This window comes from Canis lupus, chromosome 4 (assembly GCF_003254725.2).
Source record: "Canis lupus dingo isolate Sandy chromosome 4, ASM325472v2, whole genome shotgun sequence".
NCBI lineage: Eukaryota > Metazoa > Chordata > Mammalia > Carnivora > Canidae > Canis > Canis lupus.
In genome coordinates, this window is record NC_064246.1 from 51691005 (window position 1) to 51712501 (window position 21497).

Here is a 21497-nt window from a genome sequence, read left to right on the forward strand (position 1 = left end):
GATAAAATTCAGATTCTATGCTACAATAAGGTGGAATTTTAAAGAGACACTTGAAATCCTTGACAGCTGAAGCAGGGACGTTTAAAATACACATGACAGGGAACCAAATTGTGAAATGTTCTCTTTAAATCTTCTCCAAAGAGATGTGCTTGGAAATGATTCCTTTCTCCAGGGGAGAAATACAATCTGCTCCTCTCTTCCAATTGCTGCCATTAATAAACCACCAAGTCTTACAGAATTTTTCCTCCCAGTGTCTCGTATAACCATCCTGTGTATTTTAACTGCAGCAGCTTTATGCATGTTCCACCACTTCTTACCATGTCTTATGTAGTGATTCTTTAGTGTTGAAATATTTTTAAAAATCTAGAGCATTGGGTGTTATGCTATATGTTGGCAAAGTGAATTTGAATAAAATATTAAAAAATAATTATAAAAAATAAACTACTGTTAGATATGAAAAAAAAAGCTGGAAGCAGTGGTGTGCTAATAAAAGTATCACAACCAGCTCTTTGGGGGGAAAGAAGCTCTGTTTGTAGCACTTTCCAATTTCCATGGTGTAAATACCCCCACCAAGGTAGATTTCAAACTATCAACTTGGTGTCACTGAATGAAGAATTGGAGAGAGATGCGTATATTCAGCTTTCATGAGCCAGTACAAGCTGCTACAGGTCCGCCCCAGTACACCACTGTCTGGAAGACTAATTTTTCTCAAGCACCATTTAAATCAGGCTACTCTCTCAAATTTGGGAATCTACCTGGACCTCAGATGTTGATTGTGGAAACCACAGATATGGTCTGTTCACTTTTCTCTATCACAAGTTCTATGCTAGATCACTTGATTGAAGACTGTATTAACCATTTAAATGATCACGTTGCTTCCACTCTGGCCCTGGAATTATTCTCCACACAGCACCCAGAGTGATCTTTTAAAAATCCTAATTTGGGCAGCCCGGGTGGCTCAGGGGTTAAGCACCTGCCTTCGGCCCAGGGTGTGATCCTGGAGACCTGGGATCGAGTCCCACATTGGGCTCCCTGCATGGAGCCTGCTTCTCCCTCTGCCTGTATTTCTGCCTCTCTCTCTGTGTCTAATGAATAAATAAAATCTTTAAAAATAATAATAATAAAATAAATAAATAAATAAATAAATAAATAAATAAATAAATAAATAAATATCCTAATTTGAGGGCAGCCTGGGTGACTCAGCGGCTTAATGCTACCTTCAGCCCAGGGGGTGATCCTGGAGTCCTGGGATTGAGTCCCACGTCCGGCTCTCTGCATTGAACCTGCTTCTCCCTCTGCCTGTGTCTCTGCCTCTCTCTCTGTGTCTCTCATGAATAAATAAATAAAATCTTTAAAAAAATTCTAATTTGATTATGTCACCTGCAGGGAGGCAGGCAGGCAATGTTGTACCATACCAGGGACAATGCCAGCTGTGTTCCATGGAGTTATACAGTACCCAGGCTGTAGAGTCACCTTAATTAGCACCTCTGGCCTCTGCTTAAAATGCTTGGTGGTTTTTCATTACCCTTTGGGATTTGTGTACTATTAGTATTTGTGTAATAGATGGTGTGACATGGCCTCTGAGGGTCTATCTGATCTGACCTAAGCCCCCCTCTCGATACAGCTCCAATTATTCTGTTCTCTTCCCAGGGCCCCATCTGGAACTCTCCTCTCTTTGATTTTCCCATGTTAATCCCTTTTTCCTTTTTTTTTTTTTTTAAGATTTTATTTATTTATTCATGAGAGACACACACAGAGAGAGGCAGAGACACAGGCAGAGGGAGAAGCAGGCTCCATGCAGGGAGTCCGACATGGGACTCGATCCCAGGACTCCAGGATCAGGCCCTGGGCTGAAGGTGGCGCTAAACTGCTGAGCCACTTGGGCTGCCCCCCTTTTTATGACAACTCTGCTCACAAGACAGTTTCTCAGAGAGGCCTTCCTTGAACACCTAATCTAAAGTCCCCTCAATCTCTTTTTTCTTCTAGAGAAAAACTATTAAAAATATAAATAATATATTTTTTTATTTCCGTAAGAGAAGGCTTTGTAGTTTACTGTCGTCAATTCTCACATTTAAGTTAAAATAAGTACAGGGGCGCCTGGCTGGCTCAGTCAGAGGAACCTGTGACTCTTGATCTTAGGGTTGTGAGTTCAAGCTTCATGTTGGGTGTAGAGATTATTTAAAAATAAAATCTTTAAAAATAAAATAAAATACAACTAGGAGTTATTTTCTAATAGCCTCTTTCATGACACCATATTCTTTCCCTTAAAGGCACTATTGTGGGAACTGTCAGTATGCACTTTTTGGTGTCATTGATGGCAGTTTTATGCCCAGAAAAGATTACATATAATTAGTTTGGTTTTAAAAATTAAGACTCCCCTTAAGGTTATAAGATCAAAAATCTATTCAGCCATAAGATTCTAAACTCAAACTAAAAATAATATTCTATTTATAAGTAGACAAGACTTTTAACATTCCCTTTTTAAAAAAATTTTTTTTTTAATTTTTTATTTATTTATGATAGGCACACAGTGAGAGAGAGAGAGAGAGGCAGAGACACAGGCAGAGGGAGAAGCAGGCTCCATGCACCGGAAGCCTGACGTGGGATTCGATCCCGGGTCTCCAGGATCGCGCCCTGGGCCAAAGGCAGGCGCCAAACCGCTGCGCCACCCAGGGATCCCTAAAAAAAATTTTTTTATAGGTAACGCACAATATTACATTAGTTTCAGGTGTACAACTTAGTGATTTGACAAGTTTATACATTATTAACATTTGCTTTTAATGGGGCCTTGATTGGGATCCCTGGGTGGCGCAGCGGTTTAGCGCCTGCCTTTGGCTCAGGGCGCGATCCTGGAGACCCGGGATCGAATCCCACGTCAGGCTCCCGGTGTATGGAGCCTGCTTCTCCCTCTGCCTGTGTCTCTGCCTCTCTCACTCTCTCTGTGTGTGACTATCATAAATAAATAAAAATCTTAAAAAAAAAAAAAATGGGGCCTTGATTAATGCATGAGCCCATTTACAAACTTAATGTAGTTTCTCAAACATTTAAATTACATTTATAAATTTAATGTAATTTTTTAAGACATTCAATTGCCTAACAAAAATACTTTAAGTAACTGTAATATATCAAACACATAGATATGGTGAATATTAGGTTCTCTTAAACATTTCAGTGCTGTCTTCAAATTTAATAAAATTTTCTTACTGATCGAACTTAAATCACAAGTCTAATCAATTGCTCAATTATATAGTATAAGTTGAAACCACAATGCAATTTTGTTTAATTCATTAAGATGCTAAATTCTCTAAAACATAACAAGTATTCCAAATAGTAAGCATACCCCTATTATTCTTCTAACCACAAATATATAAATAGATTTGAATTAATCAGTTATCATCATTTACTCCATTATCTTTAGTCTCAATTCTAAATCTTCCTGGAATTAAAATGGACAGACGAAGCAGACAATTATATTAAACCAAACAATTTAGGGTTATTTTTCGAGGAGGAGGGCACTGAAGATCAAGTTGACCCATGGTTTGGCTGGAACTCAGGATTTTGTGTTCTCCCAACACACTACGGGCTATCTGTGTTCATGGTAACCAGGATTCCATAGCCAACAAGGGCCCCATGCCCACTTCCTGAATGCTAGTCAAATTTGAATCTATAGCCTCTCAGGTTGTTTCACTTTATGATTCGATGCATTTAATCTCTTAAATTGTCTGCTAAATTAAATCACTCCTAAATTCTTATTTTTCCTAGTTGGCCAGGCTCCACTGTTTTGATATTTCAATAGTGTCTGATTGGATTTCACCTGTCTCCTCTAGTTTGTACACCTTTATTTAGCAACAGGGATGGATCTCAATCTACACACTCAGTATGTAAAAACTCTAAACTTGTTTTTATATAACTCACCTTCATTGATGATTTGACTCTCCATTCAACCAGGAATTGAAAACAATATTCGGGTCAGTATGCACTGCTTTTCTTCCTGGGGTTTTATCTAGGTGCTAGGGAGCTTAAGTGCCGTGACATTAGGGGAGAGGAATCTGGTCTCTGACAGCCATCCATTCAAGCTAACCTCTGCTGTGAAGTCCCTCATCCCCTCAGTTTCACAGGAACAGTCTACTCTGGCCTCTGTTATCTCCTGGCTCCAGTACAGAGGGCCCTCCTGGCACTGCTCTGCCTTGCTCCTTCCATATACCCAGTAGGGCTGAGACAATCCATTCTGCTCCTCCTGCGCCATACTGAGCTATGGAAAATTCTTTGAAGCCATCTAACATGTAATGTGTGATATGATAAATAAAAAAAATATATATATATACATATATATTTGGTTTTTATTTCTGATTCCTGGCACAGTGCTCCTAGAACTCTACAAATTTCCTGATAGTAGTTAGTGTCTTTTGTCATTCATGACAAGCCCCTTTCCACCACATCTGAATTTATTCTAATGAGATGATTCTTGGCCTTTGGATAGCTTCAGAAGGGGCTGGTCACCAGAGGAACCAACCACATGATTAGAAGATTAGAACTTTCTGCCCCAGTCCCAACCCTGGTCAGAGGAGAGGAGCTGGAGATTGAGTTCAATCACTAATAGCCAATGATTTAATCAACATGCCTCATCATTAAGCTTCAGTAAAATCTCTAGAACAAGGTTTGGGAATCTTCCATTTTAGTAAGCACATTGTTGTGTTGGAAGGTGGTGTGTCTAGAGAGGACATAGAAGCTCTCTGTGTGGGCAGCCTGGATGGCTCAGTGGTTTAGCACTGCCTTCAGCCCAGGGCCTGATCCTGGAGACCTGGGATCAAGTCCCACATTGGGCTCCCTGCCTGGAACCAGCTTCTCCCTCTGCTGTGTTGTGTCTCTGCCTCTCTCTCTCTCTGTGTGTGTGTGTCTCTCATGAATAAATAAATAAAACCTTAAAAAAAAAAAAAAAAGCTCTCTGTGCCACTCCCTACATCTTGCCCTATGCATCTCTTTCATTAGCTGTTTCTGAGTTATAGCCTTTATAATAAAACTATAATGGTTAAGTATACAGTAGTTCATCCCTTATCTGTGGGCTTTTTTTTTCTTTTTTTTTTTGTGTGGCTTTGGTGACCCATAGTCCACTGTGGTGGTGACCACAGTCTGAAAAAAGATGGTCCTCCTCCTGATGCATCATCAAAAGGTTGATAGTAGCTTAAGGCTGTATCACAATGCCTTTGTCATTCATCTCACTTCATCTCTTCACATAGGCATGTTATCATCTCATGTGATCACAAGAAGAATGGTACAGTACAATAAGATATTTTGAGAGAGAAACCACATTTACATAACTTTTTATAGCATATTATTATAATCGTTCTATTTTATTGTTGCTAATTTCTTACTGTGCCTAACTTATAAATCAAATTTTATCATAGGTATGTATGTATAAGAAAAATACAGTATACAAGGGGTTCAGTATTATCTGTTCTTGGAATGAAAACTTTGTGGATGAGAGGGACTACTGTAGTACTTTCCTGAGTTCCTTGAGTCACTCAAGTGAATTATCAAACCTGGGTGGGGAGGGGTCATGGGAATTCCCAAATGTGTAGTCAACTGAGCAGGTGCAAGTAGCTTGGGGACCCAATTTGTGGCTGGCATGTGAAGTAGGGGCATTTTTGTGGGGGTGAGCTCTCCACTTGTGTGTCTGGCTAATTCTAGGTAGTTTGTATTGAAGCTGAATTGGATTGTTGGGGGATTCCTGGGTGGCTCAGTGGTTTAGTGCCTGCCTTTGGCCCAGGGCGTGATCCTGGAGTCCCGGGGTCGAGTCCCACGTGGGGCTCCCAGCATGGAGCCTGCTTCTCCCTCCTCCTGTGTCTCTGCCTCTCTCTCTCTATCATAAATAAATAAATAAATAAATAAATAAATAAATAAATCTTTGAATTGGATTGTTTGATGCCCAGTGAGTATCAAAAAATTAGAGAATTGGTTGTTCTTAGAAAATGACAGAATTACTGTTAACAAAACAATGCTATGCTTCTTTGGAATATTATTGCTCTTTAGATCACTTTGCTTTTCTGCACCAAAGGGAGGCACGGGTAATTCTTTGAGGCTTTGCAGGTCAAGTGCCTAGACCTATCACAAAGCCATTTCTTCTCTGAGGTGGTCAACTTGCTGAGAAGGGGAGGACCGTTCTCCTCTGCTCTCCTGTGCCAAAAACCCATCTTGTATTTATGTCACTCACAGGAGCATGGTGTGGGCAATGAGATAGGATAGAGTCTCCCTTCTCCAGAGATCCAACAGCACCTAAGCTCCAATCACTTGGCTTCTGACCCTCCTCTCCTCCAACCTTTGGAAATGGTAATCTAGTAGACCCAGAAGCCTTTCTGACTCATCAGGTATTATGCTAAATCACTATTCATGCCAGAGTTATATTCTGTGCCTTCTGAAGCCTAGATTTTGAAACTCAAGAGCTAGGATAAGATTCCTGTTAGTTATCTTTGGATTTCACTGTCTCATACCTGAGTTTTTATATACAGAATATTGAGCTGAATGAATGGGTAACGGCCAAAGGGAAACAGATTGTACGAGAGATAAAAGCGACATTGATTAACATCACCAAAATATTAACCCAGCACATACTTTGGCAGTTTGGCAATTCCAAATGTTTACGGAATATTAATATTTGATGTCAGTCTTCCACTAGATTGTAAACACTGAGGGCAGAGATATGTCTCTGTTGTTTATTATTATATTAAAAAGTACCTAGAATAGTACCTAGCACACAGTAGAAACTCAATAAATATTTGTTGGAAGCATAAACTTAAATCCCTTAGGTTGATATTCAATGTTAAATGAGATGATAAGCTTGCTTTGATAAGCTAATTTTACTTCTGCACCGACCAACTTTCCGTGTCACCTGAAGTAGTATATTTACAGCCTCTGCCACTTATTCAAGACTACCATCAATTTTTTGAATATTTTGTTTTCCTTGCTAAAATGTTTTCTCTCCTCTCTAGTAATCATCTTTTCTCCTTTCAAACTATGTCTTAAAAACAAAACAAAACCCAAAACCTATGCCTTAAAACTGACCTCCAAAGAATCTTCTATGATTAGCCTTATTTGTCTATTCCCTCAGTTTTATTCAGTCCTCCTTTTAAAAATATATATTAAACAGCTGAGTGAAATAAGTCAATTGGAGAAGGACAAACATTATATGCTCTCATTCATTTGGGGAATATAATAGTGAAAGGGAATAGAGGGGAAGGGAGAAGAAATGGGTAGGAAATATCAGAAAGGGAGACAGAACATGGAAGACTCCTAACTCTGGGAAACGAACTAGGGGTGGTGGAAGGGGAGGAGGGCAGGGGGTGGGGGTGACTGGGTGGCGGGCACTGAGGGGGGCACTTAACGGGATGAGCACTGGGTGTTATTCTGTATGTTGGCAAATTGAACACCAATAAAAAATAAATTTATTATTACTATATATATATATATATATATATATATATATTAAACACTTACTGTGTATTAGATACCACTTGAGGCATTGGAGACATAAATTAGAGAAAGTCTTTGTTCAAATAACCAAATACATAATTAAGGCATTTCTAAATAGTAGTGAATGATTTTACTTTTATTTTTTTTATTTTTTAAAAGATTTTATTTATTTATTCATGAGAGATATGGAGAGGCAGAGACACAGGCAGAGAAAGAGGCAGAGAGAGAGAAGGAGGCTCCATGCAGGCAGCCCAACGTGGGACTTGATCCTGGGTCTCCAGGATCATGCCCTGGGCCGAAGTAGGTATCAAACCGCTGAGCCACCCAGGAGTCCCTAGCGAATGCTTTTAAAACACAAATACAGGATGGTGTGTTAGAAAGTGATTGGGGCACAACATTAGGTCAGGATTTAGGAAAGGACTTTTTGAGGAGGTGATGTTTGAGCTGATGGGAGGAAGATGTGAGGTTGAAGCATTTCCAACAGCATTTTTGGCATGAAGATGAACAGGTACAAAGTACCTGGTACAGGCATAAATTATTCCTGGAAAAGCAGGGGTGAGATCATAACTGGAGCTGCATGAGCAAGAAAGTGGTAGGAGTCAAGGTAGAGAGGCAGGCAGTGCCAGATCAAGCAGGGACCTGTAGGCTAAGAACAGGAGTGTGCATTTTATTCTAACTGTAAGCGGGTATTTTGGAGGCTTTGAATCTTGGGCATGTCATGGTCTGATTTATATTTAAAAAAATTCATTTGGTTGTTGGGTTGGCTATACAGACTACAAAAGCAAAAGTAGAAGGACCAGGTAGAAAGTAATTACAGTAATTCAAGAGATGGAACAAGGGTGGTAGTGAAAACGGAGCAGACAGATTGGGGATCTATTCTAGAGGCAAAGCTAATAGGTTTCCTTGGATTTGTTGCAGTGGGAGTGGAGTCTGGGATGGATGTGGAAAGAGCAAAATAAAATTTGATTTCTAGATTTCTTTTTTTATTTGAGCAACTGGGTGTTGGTTGTATCATATACTAAGATGTGGAAGCAGGGAAAGAAAGATTAAGGTGGGAAGGCAGGGGGAGTCAAACTTTCTATTTAGTTCATATCAAAGATGCCTATTAGACATGTAAGCACAGATGTGAAGTTGAAGTTGAATGTATGAACCTGGAGCCCAGTGGAAAGCCAAAGTACATATAGTAGTCAAGAGGAGAGGCTGTGAGCTCAGCTTACCCAGTTTCAAATCCTGGCTCCCTCTCTCTATGTGGGCTTGAACAATTTACTTAACCTCCTTGTGCTTTACTTTCTTCGTCTATACATTGGGGATAAAAATAATATCCCACAAATTTGTTGTGAGGATTAAATTAATACACATAAAGAGCTTACAGTTGGGTCTGGCACGTAGTAAATATCCTATTGGATAATGGTGTTAACTATTATTATTAATATGGGTACAGGTGAGGGCTGGAACATAAATTTGGGAGTCATCAATGGAATCTTAAAACTGTGAGATTAAATGATTTCTCCTCAGGAGACAGTGTATTTAGAGAAGTGAAGGGGCACTGGGGCAAGCTTTGGGTCCCTGCAATGTTTAGAGCTGAGGTAGTGGAAGGAAAGTAGCCCCAGAAGAGGAGAAAGAGGAGGAGCAGCCAGTTGGTAGGAAGAAAACCAGCAGTGTTAAATAGGGTCCCCCCAAATTCATGTCCATCTGAAATCTCAGAATGTGACCATCTTTGGAAATATGGTTTCTGCACATGCAGTTAGTTAATTCAGATAAGGTCATACTGGATAACAGAGGGCACTGAATCAAATGACTGCTATTCTTATAAGAAGGCCATGTGATGGTAGAGGCAGAGATTGGAGTGATATGTCATCAGTAAGTCGAGGAATGCCAGGGTATCTGGGAGCCACCAGAAGCTGGAAGAGGTGAGTAGTAGTTTTTCCCTGGAACCTTCAGAGGGAACATGGCCCTGCTGATACCTTGATTTGGGACTTCTAGTTTCCAGAACTGTGAGAGAATACATTTCTGTGGTTTTTAGCTTCCCAATTTGTGGTACTTTGTTACAGCAGCCCTACGAATCCAGTGCAGAAATTAAAAACTGGAAGTGTTTCTAGAAAGAAGGTGACAGGCTCTCTGAATGCTACTGGTAGTAGGAGTAGAATAAGATGAGGACTGGCCAGGGACTATTGGAACTGCCTATAAGGAAGTCTTTGATGCTCTTGTTGGGAATGGCTTCAGTGAGGCATTTAGGGGGGACTTCCAAGTGGAGTAGATTAAGGGACAAATGGAGGGTGAAGAAGTTGAGACAGCGGCTATGGACAACTTCTCAGAAAATCTTCAAACTGAAATGGGGGTGATGGTTGCAGGGCATGAAGTTAAGGGATTTTTTTTTTTTTAAGATTGCCATCCTAAGCATGTTTGTATGCTAGTGGCAGTTATCCATGAGAGAAGGAAGAGAAGATGATGGTACAGGGAAAAGGAGAATTATTGCAGGTTCTAAGCCCTTGAGACAGCAAGAAAGGCTGCGATCCAGATCGCTAGTGGAGGATGTGACCTTTGACAGGAGCAGGGAACTTTCTCCCACTGGAGGGAAAGAAGGCCCAGAATATTACCACAAAGACTGGTGGATCATAGCGGAAAGATGAGAAATTTGGTTGACTGTGTCCATCTTCTTAGTTACTCACTCAGGTGAAAGTGAGTGTAGGACAGAATGGGTGGTATTAGAGGTTTGAGAAGAAAGCAGAATGAGTCATTCTAGGGAGTTGAGAACAGTCTTACCAGGACAATGCAGTGGGTTTGTGCAACAGTGCTGAAGGCTAAGCTTTGAGATTCATTGCTTATGGAGTTTATCCAGCAGTATCAGCCTCTCAGATGCAGGTGCCAAGCAGATGGTTAAGAAAGTTAAGAACATTTATAAATGAGAAATTTAAATGATACACTATAGAATCTATGCTGGGTAAAGAGAGATGTAGGGGCCTCAGAAGGGTATGTAAAGAGTTTATAGGGTCAGTGGATTGGAAGTTTGAGGCTGAGAAGAATGTGTGAGTATATATATATAAAAGTAAAAAATCAGAATATTTGTAGGAGTAATCAGAGAGAAAGATGCTCAAAATTGAGGTTTTGGAAGTTGATGTAATGACAGTTTAAGATGTAACTCTGAGAGAGTATGGGAAGGAGGCAAAGATCATTTAAGAGAGGGAGTTAAACGAAGAAATGAAGAAGGGTAGAATGAGAAACAGCTGCTTAACAGGCATGGGGTTCTGTTCTGGGGCAATGAAAATGTTTTAGAACTAGGTAGAGGTGGTGTTTGTACAACACTGTGAATATACTAAATGCCACTCAGTCGTTCAGTTTAAAATGGTTAATTTGATGTTATGTGAATTTCACCACAATTTAAAAAAAGAAAAAGAGGGATGCCTGGATGGCTCAGTGGTTGAGCATCTGCCTTTGGCTCAGGCCATGATCCCAGGGTTCTGGGATCAAGTCCTGCATTGGGTTCCCTGCAAGGAGGCTACTTCTCCCTCTGCCTATGTCTCTGCCTCTATCTGTGTATCTCTCATGAATAAATAAATGAAATCTTAAAAAAAAAATAAAAAGAAAACCCCACATGGATTATCTGTTGTTGAAGTCACCAAGAATGAGGACACATTTAATCCTACAAAGAATATATGAAGTGCTTTGGGTAATTATCTTTATCCTAAAAATAAAGGAACTGAGGTATAGAGAGGTTAAGTAACTTGCCCAGTGTCACCTAACTAGTCAAGAGTAAGGCTTAGATTTTTTTTTTTAAGATTTTATTTATTTATTCATGATAGTCACACAGAGAGAGAGAGGCAGAGACACAGGCAAAGGGAGAAGCAGGCTCTACGCAGGGAGCCCGACGTGGGACTCGATCCCGGGTCTCCAGGATGGCGCCCTGGGCCAAAGATAGGCACCAAACCGCTGCGCCACCCAGGGATCCCAGTTAGGCTTAGATTTAACTGGAGTTTGAGTTCTAGACTCAGAGATGTGGAGGCTCGTGGGTGGCTCAGTCAGTTAAGTGTCCCACTCTTGGTTTTGGCTTAGGTCATGATCTCAGGGTCCTGGGATCGAGCTTGGCATCGTGCTCTGTGGTCAGCAAGGAGTCTGCTTGTCCCTCTCCCTACCCTCTGCTCCTCCCCGTTTGTGCTCTCTCTTTCAAATAAATACAAATCTTAAAAAAAAATTAAAAATAGACTCAGAAATGTGACTCTGTGTTACTTTTTCTGGCATGGCTAGTCTGACATGAAGCAGGGTACAATGTGATAATTCATGTGAACCACTGACAGAGCCTAGAACACAGTAAATAACCAATAACTATTAAACTCTCTTGCACAAACTCCTCAGTATTGCTTCATTTCCTTTGAAGTCCAGAGTCCTTAGCATGGCATAGAAAGTCTTTGCTGAGCTCCTGAACAGAGCCCAGTTTACTTCATCAATCCTTGTATTCCCTCTGTAAATCTTAGATCCAGTCATAATTGTATTGCTTTTCATTTCTTACATGTACTTTACACTCTGGGGGGGTATCTGCTTTTGTTACATACTAGCCCTTAATATTTTTATTCAGAAAATTTATTTTATTTTTCCTGCCCTCCAATGCAAACTTGGACAGATCCCAAGACTTCTTAATGAGCAGTCCTACTCACTCTAAGTTACAGATCTAATTTGGTAATTAGAATGTGTCCACTCAAGAGATTAATTAAATGCTTCAATCTCCCTTCAAACAGTGAGAGTTCTCTCCATATGTGAAGTGGTAGACTTCTGCTCTGTCCCCACTTCCTTCCTTCCTGTGTACCAGCAGCTGCATCAGACCCCACCTGGGTGAAAGCTGCCCAAAGCAGGACAAGTCAAGAATGGGGAAGTTCATACTTGTTAGTAGCCTTCAAACTCTCTGAATCTGGCAGGTGGCTAAACTTGAATCTTTCTCTCCTGGTGCCTAGTGCACATCTCTCTCTCTCTCTCTCTCTCTCTCTTTTTAATAGAGGCTGATTGAGAAAGATATATGGACAATACAACTGAAAAATATCACTGACTTGCTAATGGCTCAGGATGCTAGTCATGAAGTGACTTAGATGGAGGACCTGGTTCCAAGAGTGCTTAGGCTATTTCCATACTGGTTACTAGTTACTTTGTATAATCTGAACAATTAGTACCAGATTGCTACTGGTATATAAACTAGGAGAAGCTAGCTCACTTTTTATAACAGATCAACTAAAGCATGAAGCTGGTGACCCTCCATGAGTTGTTTGAAGATTTCTTAATTATGGTATCAATGACCTGGATGGATGTACCTTTATTCTAGGCAGTCACATGTGACTCTCAAAATTGGATTTTTATCTCTATCCAATTTCTTATTGTCAGGGCCCTCTGCCCTTCTATTTAGTCCTACTGTAAAAGGCCCCAGACAATTGGGGTCAGCCTGCCCTGTTTCCCATGTGGTGCACATTTGCTCCATGGGAAACACCCACATACCTCTTACTTCCTTTGACAAACTCTAGCAATGATCATCCATCCCAAGACAGCCACAGGTTGCTTTCACTCTCTCAGGTGGACATCAAGCACCAGCCCTTTGCAGGGAACACATTTCAAACTCTGTGAATGGTCTCATGGAAGATCTCATCACTATTAGACCAGAGGAGAAGGAGGCAGTATCCCCCATGATGTCTCATTTGCTTGGCAGTACTGACAGCAACAGCTGTCTCCAAAGAAACTTTTCTCAAATCCTTTCTTTACTCACACTTTTACAGCATTTAATAACCTTATCTGGCTAAATGGGTCCAGGAGTCTTAGAACTAGTTTGCTCACATTCCTTTTGTAAATTATGCCCATAGGAGAATTTGCTTCACACCCATGCTGACATCTGATTCTATTGTTTTGGCACCTCATTTAACACTGAGGCAAGAAGTGTTCCACGTAAACATCCTTTCTGAAATGTGTATATAAAATGTGTGCTCTTACCCTCTTTGCCTCACTCTGTAGTCACACCAGCTGATTCCTACCTATTTTTAACACTTAGAATGCCTTTCCCTTTCTTCCAGCCCATGACCCCACAGAATGGGTGAATCCATCCCATTTGTGTTTCCATGGTAACTTCTGCCCACCTTAGCATAACTAGTCCATTTCACTTTACATTAAAACATTTAATATGTCTGTCTGCAAACCCAAGGGATTGGAAGTTCTTGGGGACAGGGATTCTCTTGAGATTTACCGTTACATATTCAAAGACTAACACAAAATGTAAATTACCATTAGCAGTAGCGTCAAAAACATAAAATATCTAAGAATTAATGTAACAAAAGATAATGTAAGACCTCCATGTTGAAAACTAGAAATCTCAACTAGATCTTAGGTAATTTAACAAGCACAAATTCCAAATTTGATTCCAAAATTGATAAAGAAATGCAAAGAGCCAAGATTCTCTTGAAGAAAACAAAATAAAACGAAGCTCAGGGGAGAGGACTTGCTCTACCACCTATCAAGACTTCTTATTTAGATTCAGTAATTGAAACAGTTTGGTATCTACCAAAGACAGAAGAGCCAGTGGGATGAAATAGTTCAGAAACAGACCTACTCAAATACACATATCTGACTTGGGATGGCACTGTGGAGCAGGCGGGAAATAGGCTTAAAAGAAGCACTAAACATTTAAAAAATATTAAATTAAGGATTTATGTTCATTAAAAACACCATTTAAAGAATGAAAGGGAAGTTATGGAACAAGAGAAGATTTTTTCAGTGTAGATAATTGACAAAGAGCTTGCATTCAGAATATAAAGGATTATAAAACAACTTTTATATAAAACAATATAAAGGAAGACAAACAACCCAGGAGAAAATTGGGCAAGAGCCTTGAACAATTATACAAGAGGAAGTCTGAAAGGCTAGTAAACATATGAAAAGGTACTCACCCTCATCAGCAATTGGGGAAATGCAAGTTAAAAACCCCAGGAGAATGGTTAAAATTTAAAAGCTGACAATGTCAATTGTAGGCTGAAATATAGAGCAATAGGACTCTGAGGGATTGGTGTTGGGAGTGTAAATTGGTGCAAACACCTCTGAAGACAATTTGGAGTTACCTAAGAATGTTGAATACCTGCAGACTATGGCCCAGCAATGCACTTCTAAGAAAATGTGTGCCTGTGTGCACTGGGAGACAAGTGTAAAAATGTTGATGGCATAATTTGTAGTAGCCCCAAACTGGGATTTGGGTGTTCATGAACCCAAATGTTCATACATAGCAGAATGAATAAATAAATAATGTTCTCTCCATGTGATAGAATTCTATACCACAATGAAAATGACTGAACTGCAGTTTCACATAAGAAAATAATTGACTCTCAAACACAATGTTAAGCAAAAAAAGCTGGTCACCAAAGAATATATACTGTATAATTCCATGTATATAAAATTCAAGTACAGGCAAAACTAAACAACATTTGGAGATTCATACTTAGGTGGTTAAACAAAGATAAGGAAGTGACTATATTAAAGTCAGAGAAATGGTTACCTTTGTGGTGAGATAGTTGTGATGGGAAAGAGTATTGGGGATTTTCTGGGGTATTAACAAGCTTCTATTTCTGGAGAGTAGTTAAATAGTTGAGTTTTATAACAATTTGTTAAGTTGTACAATTGTGTTTCTACCTCTCATTTTTTTTAAGTTACATCCTATGTTTATAACAGCATATTACTCTAACAAATTAAAAGGATCAAATGCCTTAGGACTTTCTTAACTGCAAACAGCAGAAAACACAACCTGTCTAAGCAAAAAAAGGTAATTTATTGACGAATGTAGTTAAGAACAGGAGGTGGACATGCTGGCTTTGGATGGAGCTTAGAACAGGACTCATACACTGGGACCAGATCCTGGTTTCTTTTTATGTTCTTTTACCTGCTTTGAGTCATTTTCAAGTTCTTACCTTTTAGATCCAAGATGACTACCTGTAGTCCCTGAAATTATAAGATTCCTTTTTTAGATTAAGCAGGAAAGAGAAACTTTGTTCTTTCAATAGTTGAATCCAAAGCTCTGGTGTTGTGTTGCCCTGATTCTCAGGTCATGGGTCCTTCTCTGGACTAACCATGTTGGGAGATAGGATAAACTGATTAATACACCAATAGACTACATGGCTAGAATGTGCAAGATTGTATTAAAAAGGGAATAATGGAGGGATCCCTGGGTGGTGCAGTGGTTTGGCGCCTGCCTTTGGCCCAGGGCGCGATCCTGGAGACCCGGGATCGAATCCCACGTCGGGATCCCGGTGCATGGAGCCTGCTTCTCCCTCTGCCTGTGTCTCTGCCTCTCTCTCTCTCTCTGTGTGACTATCATAAATAAATTAAAAAAAAAAAAAAAAGGGAATAATGGGTATGGGGAAGCAACTAACAAATGTCTATGACAATATCCATTTATTCAGCTGAATATCATCATGCAGCACACAATTTTGTATTACTACCCATCCCAGTCTCAATCAGAATCAATACAGATAAAGTGGGTGGGATAGAGGTCCGCCAGAAGAGCTTAAATCTAAAAACAATGGCAACAATACATTTTCCACCTTGCTGATATGTTAGAGATTCAAAACAGGCACAAGCACTCAGATTGATTAAAAGCAAAGCTGTTTTGTAAGGCATAACAATTTAAGGCAATGAGTGAAACTTGATTGGGTCTTGGGTTAGGAAAAAAGTTACCTGTAAAACATATTTCAGGGAGAACTGTGATAGTAAACGGTAAAAGTAGTAGGGAATTAGTAAAAGATTAGGGAATTATAATTCATTTTCTTAGGTGTGGTAAGGTCATTTGATAATATTAGAGAAAGCTTCAGAAGAAGCAGGCTGGAGTACTGAGGGGTACAGTGTGTTGATGTCTGCAACTTATTCTCAAAGAGCTTAACACACAACACACACATATAAAGCAAATATTTAAAACTTTAACAATTGTTGAATCTAGATGGTGAGTATATGAGTGATGATCGCAATTAAAAAAATCTTATGTATCTTTGAAACTCTTTAAGATAAAAAAACTGGGGAAATAAAAAATATTTTGGGGAAAATCTGAAAAATCCAAACCAAACAACAATGTATTTTTTCCTCCTGTCTCAGGCATTAGGTCTAAAGGAAGAAGAAAAAGATAAATTTAGGGGCAAATTTAGGAGCACCTGGGTGGTTCAGTTGGTTAAACATCTGCCTTTGGCGCAGGTCATGATCCCAGGGTCCTCGGATTGAGCCCTGGGGACTCCCAGCTCAGCAGGGAGTCTGCTTTTCCCTCTGCCCCTTCCTCTGCTTGTGCTCTTTCTCTCTCAAATAAGTAAATAAAATCTTTTTTAAAAAGATAAATTTAGGGCAGCCCGGGTGGCTCAGTGGTTTAGGGCCGCCTTCGGCCCAGGGCCTGATCCTGGAAACCCGGGATCGAGTCCCACGTCGGGCTCCCTGCATGGAGCCTACTTCTCCCTCTGCCTGTATCTCTGCTTCTCTCTCTCTCTCTCTCTCTCTCTCTCTCTCTTGCTCTGTCTCTCATGAGTAAATAAAATCTTTAAAATAAAAAGATAAATTTATTTTTAAATTAAAACTATATAAGTTCTATTGCTTTTCCAATTATCCACGAAAAATATTTATTTGCACCAATTGTGTGTATGTATTTCTTATTGTTTAAAGGAAATTATAATTTTATCTCTGATTTTAGTACAGAATAAGTGTTGCTGGGACGCCTGGGTGGCTCAGTGGTTGGGTGTCTGCCTGTCTGCCTTTGGCCCAGGGCGTGATCCTGAGTCTCGGGATCGAGTCCCGTGTCGGGCTCCCTGTGTGTAGCCTACTTCTTCTCCTTCTGCCTGTGTCTCTGCCTCTGTGTGTGTGTCTCTCACTAATAAATAAATTTAAAAAAATCTTAAAAAAAAAAATGTTGCCAATCAGATACCAAAGACAGAGGGAATAACATATATTGAGGACTTATTTTGTACCAGGAATACTAGCATATATTGTTTTATTTATTATTATAATCCTGTAAAATAGATACTGTCATTATCCCTATTTTACAGAGGACAAATGGAGATGTTTATAAATTATGAACATCTGGCACAGGGTCCCATATTTAACAGGTAAGGGTATCTGAATCTAAGAGAGTTCTTTCCTCATATACTGCTGGTGGGAATGTAAAATGGAGCAGCCACTTTGGAAAACAGGTAAACACAGAGTTACTATATGACCAGGTAATTCAATTCTATTCTAAGTATATACTCAAGACACACGAAAACATGTGTCTACACAAAAGTCTACACAAAAGTTTGTATATGATACTAATGATTATAGTAGCACTATTCATAAGAGCCAAAATATGGAAACCACCCAAATATCTATCAACTGATGAATGGCTAGACAAAATGTGATATAGCCATACAAAGGAATGTTATTTGGCAATATAAAGAAATTAAATAACTCTCCATGCTACAACATGGAGGGACCTCGAAAACATGTTGCTAAGGGAAATAAGGCAGACAGAAAAGACCACATCTTGTATGACTTAATTTATATAAAATGTCCAGAATAAGCAAATCTGTAAGACACAGAAGGATTAGCAGGTGCCTAAGGCTGGAGGGAAAGAGAGTTTTTGTATTTTGGTTTTTTTTTTTGGAAAGGAGATGGTGATGAAAATGTACTAAGTTGATTGCGTGATGGTTTCACAACTCTATGATAATCTACTAAAAACCACTAAGTCGCACACTTTAGAAGTGTATCGTGTGGTACATGAATTCTATTTCAATTATATCTAAAAAAGAGTTAATTTCTCTTTACTGAACCATGTTGCCTAAGAAGACTACAGTTTTCCTCTTAGAATTGACTTTCAAAATCAAATCATGAGGGTAGTCAGGTTGAATTAAATTTTATATATCATTTAGACTCTTCTACTCAAGAAAGTTAATTATTTTGGAATTAAAGAAAACCTCATGGTGCGCCTAGGAATAAAATGAGTAAATAAACTGAATATATGATAAGCCTCCTTTCCCCTGTATTTCCAGTGTTGGCTATCTGAGTTTTTTGGATTTGGGCCCCATTATCTGAAGTCTGTTATATGAGCTCTTTTTTTTTTTTTAAAGATTTTATTTTTTATTCTTTTTTTTTTATTTTTATTTATTTATGAGAGAGAGAGAGAGAGAGAGAGAGAGAGAGAGAGAGAAGGGCAGAGACACAGGCAGAGAGAGAAGCAGGCTCCATGCACCGGGAGCCCGACGTGGGATTCGATTCTGGGTCTCCAGGATTGCGCCCTGGGCCAAAGGCAGGCGCCAAACCGCTGCGCCACCCAGGGATCCCTGTTATATGAGCTCTTATCTCTGGATCCAGAAGGCATAGTGAATTGGCTATCAATTATCTGCAGATTTGTAACAGAGGACAATTTCTATGGGATTATTAGCAATAGTTTTTTTTTTTAAAGATTTTATTTATTTATTCATAGAGACAGAGAGAGAGAGAGAGGCAGAGACATAGGCAGAGGGAGAAGCAGGCACCATACGGAGAGCCTGATGTGGGACTCGATCCGGGTCTCCAGGATCACGCCCCGGGCTGCAGGCGGCGCTAAACCACTGCGCCACCAGGGCTGCCCAATAGTTGGTTTTATAAGGCATTCAAGCATTAGTCTTCTGGAATAACTAGGGCTGTAACAAACATGCACTTTTCCAAACTTAGAGAACAGGAGAATAACCTTTGGAGTCCACAGTCTCCCATTCCACCATCATACACATTCCACTTCTTTCCTTCTAGCCCTGAAGATAATTCCTTTTATGGCCAGGTTGTAGCATTTGGGCATTTTCTTAAGCCTGGTTCCAGGTACTTACAAGTTTTACTCTTGACCTTTGCTGTTTTGGGTGAGTTGGGTGCCTCTAGCAAGTCGTTTCTACACTGCACTTTTTATTTGGGCCATCTTCGGCAATCTTCTCTATAGCCCCACCCCCAGTTCTTCTCTCTGTTTTTTTTTCTTTCTAGTTTCATTCAGTTACCTGCATCTGGCAATGTGGAGCTTTCCCAAAACTGGATTAGCAGCAATATAATAGCAGTAACCCTTTCATTACCAGAGTAATTTTCTTTACTTGTTTTGAGCTTTAGCATTTATAGGCAGCTACTGTAAAATTCAAAGGTGAAAAAGACATGTGACTTTTTCCTGCTTTTACAAGACTGGAGTACTTATTATTAGTGAGGGTTATAGGATTTCGAAGCCTTTTTTTTTTTTTTCCTTTAAAAAGGAAATGTGAGAGCTGAGGTAAGCTTCTCCTCCATTTAAACAAAACACAAATCTGGTAACAATATTAAAGGAAAATTTCAAGATTCTGCAATTTACCCTAAAAGAATAAATAAATCCAATTAGAATTTAAGGTCATATAGATTTCGACTTTTTGCAATGCTTCTGACCTTAGATTTTTTTGCCTGAGTCAGTAGTAAGGTTGTTAAAGTGAGGAGGAAACCAAAGAATAAAGCTTTGCTTTCTTGGGCACTTTTCTATTCTAGTCATTAGTCATGTGGCCTCTAATTTCTTACCAGACTATATATAAAAAGACTCATAAAACTGCTGCTCTATCATGTATCAGGCTTGGTTATTCCAAAGTAGTCTAAGGCACCAGGATGAAAGGTGTCTATGGAAAGTTATGAACACACTTCCCAGAAATTTTTAAAACTTCATTTCTATAGAGCTATCAAACTAGTGGAAAGAAAGTTCCTCTAAATCTGACTGAATGATATGTCCAGGAATTATATTTGCTAAAGGTGGAGCTTGCTTTTACAATTTTAGCAAGATACAAAGGTTGTGAGGACTTGGAGGTTTACTATTTAAAGTACAGAAGACAGACTTGAATTTCCAAGGGGGGCCCCCAACAAAGAAATCTAGACTGGAGTAGGTTAATTTCTCTGGTCCATGCAGAAGTGGAGGTTTCACAATTCCAGTATGATCTAGTATAGTTGCAACATCTTACCTACTACTGGGTGTGTATTTTCAGTGTACATACGGCGCTGCCAACATCAAAGGCCAGACTGGTTTCTAGTAGCGACTGGATCTCCATCTCCAGGAACTCACCAAAGACACAGCAAGGAACAGTGTTTTTTTGTTTGTTTGTTTGTTGTTTTTTTTTCTCCCTGGGGAAAAAGGAGGCAGATGGGGTGAGGGATTTGTGGAGAGTCGTGAGGCCCTAGAAAAACCGGGGAACGAGGAGTCCAGCAAAGCTTAGAAGCCTAGCAACATTCTTGTTTTGTTCTGCGCACACACGACGTGCCTCAGGCTTTGTTTTGGGAAGTGGGGAACAGTTTCTGCCCTAAAAGGTGTTAACATTTAGGGTAGGAAGGCTGGTCAGTTGGGGAGAAAACAACCGAGCCTCCTTGACCTTGGGAACGGGGTGTATACACTAATCTCTGTTTTGACCCTTGAACCAAACGAAACAAATACCATTTAATTTCATACAATAAAATTCCTTGAACAAATTCTTTAAACCAAGGGGCGGAAATTTAAAATCAAGGGATAACCCGTGAACGTCTTCAGTGGTGCATCCACTCACTTATTCGACAGGGGCGTAAGGAGCCCCAGTTGTGTGCTAGGCATTGCTGAGCCATCTCAGACTTGGTTCCCGACGCCATGGAGTTGACAGTCCAGCCCAGTCAGCGAGGGAGTTAAAAAAAAATTCCAGCATCGTTGCTACTGCGGTTGCACGGTGAGGATCAGCCCCTCCAGTCCTCCCACGTGGTCCCGGCAGGTGAGTGTGGGTGCGAGCGCGTGCGGCTCCGGTGTCGGGGAGTGTGAGAGCACACGTGTGTCAGAATGGCGCGTGTCACAGTGCGCGTGCAGGTGTCGGCGTGGTGCGCGTCTCCATAGCTGCCTGAGCCCGGCCGCGTGGGCCGCGTGTCTCCCGCCCACGTACCGGAGGCGGCGCGGGAAGCCCCGGGCCGGTGCGATTGTGAGTGAGCGCGGGAGCGCGCGCCGGCGCGTGCGCGTGCGCGTGCGCGTGCGCGGTCGGGGGAGGGGGCGGGGCGCGGCGCGCGCAGGCGCAGAGCGCGAGAGCGGACCG

At 40.4% G+C, this 21497-nt stretch overlaps 2 long non-coding RNA genes across 2 annotated transcripts; both read right to left on the reverse strand.

The window, feature by feature from the left end:
• Positions 1 to 15228: 15228 nt before the first annotated feature.
• Positions 15229 to 21411, reverse strand: LOC112651627 (uncharacterized). The gene is made up of 3 exons (XR_003130935.3): positions 20991 to 21411; positions 20415 to 20574; positions 15229 to 15417 (listed from the first exon to the last, which is right to left on the reverse strand). It is a non-coding gene; the product is annotated as an uncharacterized LOC112651627 (long non-coding RNA).
• On the reverse strand, positions 15854 to 20408 carry LOC125754983 (uncharacterized). The gene is made up of 2 exons (XR_007410269.1): positions 18755 to 20408; positions 15854 to 16835 (listed from the first exon to the last, which is right to left on the reverse strand). It is a non-coding gene; the product is annotated as an uncharacterized LOC125754983 (long non-coding RNA).
• Positions 21412 to 21497: the final 86 nt, after the last annotated feature.